Consider the following 3,602-nt stretch of genomic DNA (forward strand, 5'->3'; position numbering starts at 1 on the left):
CAAAAAAAAAAAAAAAAAAAAAAAAAATGAATATTTGGTGGTAGCATTAATACTATACCAAAATTTAGCAAGACTGCCACTTAACCAAAGCCGCACAATTTAATAAACTTTCCCCCCCCAACATAGTTTTAACTGCAGAATGCATCTTTTGAAAAGTTTCTAAACAGTTGTCAGCTATTTTGTTATTTAATTCTCTCGGCTTTGAAACGAGAGACAGAGAGGGAAGAAAAAAAAAAAAAAATCAGGCTGAAAACTAAACACCTTAAGGAAAAAAAAATCCCTATATTTTAGGTAAACAATGTAGCAGTAAACTAATAGCAAGTTTAGCAGCACTGTGGCAGTGTTCATTTGTGCAAAATACAATACACAGACAAAATATAACTTAAAAGACAGCAAAACATATTAGACTATAAAATGTGCATTTGTACTTCTACACTGAAGGATACAATTTAAAAAAAAGTCTGAACAATTTATTTAATCTAGGTTTCCAAACAAAACAGCATAGAAAGTTAAGACTGCCTATTCTAAGGGTTAGCATTTCATTCCTTTCATGAACAAAACCAGAAAAAGCTTGTATCAGACAACAACCCCCAACTTGCTTAGGTTATGCTTGGACTCATAAACATTTTCATCCCAATTGGTCATAAGTCCACTTTTCTTAAGTTATTTGCTCCTCAACACACAAACTGCATCCCTACAGGTGTCCCCAGTCTGTGTTCTGGAGCATAAATTTAATTCTCACTGTTATATGAAAGCGCCACACAAATATGGGAAGTCAGCTATACTGTATAAGGCAAATTCTTATGGTTATATCATCTAAAATAACAGGATATATTATATCATATGAAACCCACATCATCCAGTATACATAGCAGTCTACCTAAACTGCAGTGGGACTTATCAATTCTCACAGGTTGATTGCAGCAAAAAATTTTAATTCAAACACATTTAGAGGCAGCTCTGCACCTTGGTGCTAACTGGTGGAGAGGCCCGAGGAAAGGGGGGGGGAGGAGACAAGGGGGCAGCTGCCCTTTATTGCTGGCTGCCCTCTGTGTGGTCCCCCTGGCGCCAATTGGCAAAGAGGCTCCAGCCAGGAGGAAGGACAAGGGGGCAGCTGGCACCTTGTCTGCTGCCCTTCTTGCCACCCCGCCAGCTGGCACTTTGCCCTCCCAGCAGCGAGGAATATTGGTTCCAACCAGGGAGCACACATTTAAATTTTTATTAAGTTTATTTGTTGTTGATTTCACAGATAACCCTGGATTTTGCAGTTTCTGCAAAATCCACAAAACAGCAAATTGAGTAGGTCCCCGAGTATACAGCACTGGCTAAGTTTACAGGTACAGACCTAGAGTCTTCTTATTAAAACTTCAATTATACCATTCTGGTAAGGCACAGGTGTCACTCACTGCAAACCCCAGGCTGAAATCAGCCTATGGCATGCAATATCAGAGCCGGAGTTAGTGCTGCTACCTCCAGTTCAGGCACAAGACATGCAGTGGCTCCAGCTCTTGCCACATGCCTGCTGCCCCATGCCACAGCAGCAACCCCAGTTCTGGCATGAAGCTTCTGTTATCATGTGCTTCATCTTCCTGAGGCACAGGAAATGGCAGGCCCAGCAGAGAAGGAAGTAGGGTTGCAGCACTGAAGACAGGCAAAGCAGCAGAAGAGCAACAAGGGCTCTATCAGCCCTCACTTACCTTCCTACTACCAATAACAATGTTCACAGGAGCCCAAGGGCCCCGGGTTCTGCAGCAGAAAGAAGGTTCTCCCCCGCAACTGCCAATGGGCTGTATGTTTGATACCCCTGGGATAAGGCCATCATGCTTTGGCCTGTACAGGATGTTTCTGCTCCATTAAGTGAAATCCTGGCTTAGAGAACAAAAGTCAAAACTATGCATTTTCTAGAGGGCAATACGTTATACAGGTGTCAGAGGCAGGTATCTAAAAGGGAATATTATAAAATAAACAACAGCCAGAGAATGGAAGATATGTGCAAACTTCCTAAGGCTAGGTGCCCAATGCTTTAAGGAATGTATTCTTACAATGAACTCTGAAAACATAATGGAAAAAAAAGCTATACCACTACACAGATATGCATGGTCAACACAACAGCCCTCATCCATGGGAAAATTTACCTAAGTAAATCAGGACAAAAGTTATAAAGCTGCCTGTGGCTCCCTTCCCCACACCTCATCAAATAAAATAAATGCATACTTTAAGCAAGACCACAAAGCACAAAGTAATGCCATGCAGAGATACCTGAGTTAGCTTGGAATATGCCATCTTGAGTACCAAAGACAGTAAAACCACCTAATCACAGTACATCTTCAGCTAATTACCACCAGAGGTACCAACCAATATGGCTATATTACTACAAAGCTTGCTTTTAAATCTGTACATAAGACTGCATTATGCCATGTCAATATAACTACAAGCAGAGTGGTAATGTAGTTAAGTTACTCTGAAATCAGGCAGAAGGCAGGATGGAGATGCATTTGGTGAAGGGAAGATCATGAAAGCTTATGCCTCTCTGATTCAGTTAATCCATAAGATGCATCTATAGTCTTCCTTTTACATAAAAAAGTTACCCTGCTGTTAACAAACAAGCAAGCACTTTTGAAAGGGAAAATATAGTCTTAAAGTGTCACTACAGAGCTAGAAGCATAAGAGGAGGAGTCAGGTGAAATACAAATTTAAATTACCTTTAACTCATAAAACAGACTGCCATGCCTCCAGATAACTACATCTAATAAGGTGATCATCATCAACAATGCCCATCTGTTTCCAACAGCTAGTGCTGCAGATATCTAGCACAACTGTGGGCTCTTTTAAAGACATGTAGCCCAACTAACATCCTGTATTTAGTAAACTTTAATACCACTTCGGATTTTAAAGGGCATCAATGGTATAACAAGAGAGGACAAGAATACAAGCCCAACTTTGGTACAGTACCACAATTAAAATAATTAGCAACTGTTGTGCTGTTGAAGTGAACTGAAATGAAATATGAAAAGGACTAAAGAAGAAGAGAGGGAGTAAGGGAGAGGAAAGCTAAGCACATCAAAGGGCTAGGACTGAAAGGAAGGGGGAAAGAAGAATTGTTGGCTGCGAGTCCTACAGGGCTACTATTCACAAAGTTTGTAGAAATCCTTGTGTTAAACTGTCCTCTCACAAAATGACATTTGTCTCCTTCCTGCTCAGCTACGGGTACAGATAGGAATGGACATGGACCATCAAGGCAGGAACAAAATAAGCAGGAGTACTGACTGCCTGGGGAAGGCGGGTCACAAGGGCCTACCCGCCATTAGGAGGCCACTGAAGCTGTAAATACCATCACGCGACCGCGGAGAAGGCAGATGCTCGGGCCAGCGGAGAGGGGAAGCGGAACAAGACCATCTCTACGCTCCCCTCGCCGCGAGGACGGAGTGCGCTGCAGCAGCTGGCGCTTCACCGCACTTGGCTAGCTTCCCGAGAGCCTCCAGCTTCACACGTCCCGTCCGACCGCCCCACACCCAGAGGCGCACGTCCGCACCGCGGCTCCGAGCAATGCCACCGGCCCCGGCCCCGGCCCCGGCCCCAAGCCACAGGCCAGGCTAACGGCC

At 43.4% G+C, this 3,602-nt stretch overlaps 1 protein-coding gene across 1 annotated transcript in view; it reads right to left on the reverse strand.

The window, feature by feature from the left end:
- The window catches only part of SCAMP1 (secretory carrier membrane protein 1), an 87,030-nt gene that overhangs the window by 83,086 nt on the left and 342 nt on the right, over positions 1-3,602 (reverse strand). The window lies entirely within an intron of this gene.

Source organism: Crocodylus porosus, unplaced genomic scaffold, assembly GCF_001723895.1.
Source record: "Crocodylus porosus isolate Cpor-Errol unplaced genomic scaffold, CroPor_comp1, whole genome shotgun sequence".
Taxonomy (NCBI): Eukaryota; Metazoa; Chordata; order Crocodylia; family Crocodylidae; genus Crocodylus; species Crocodylus porosus.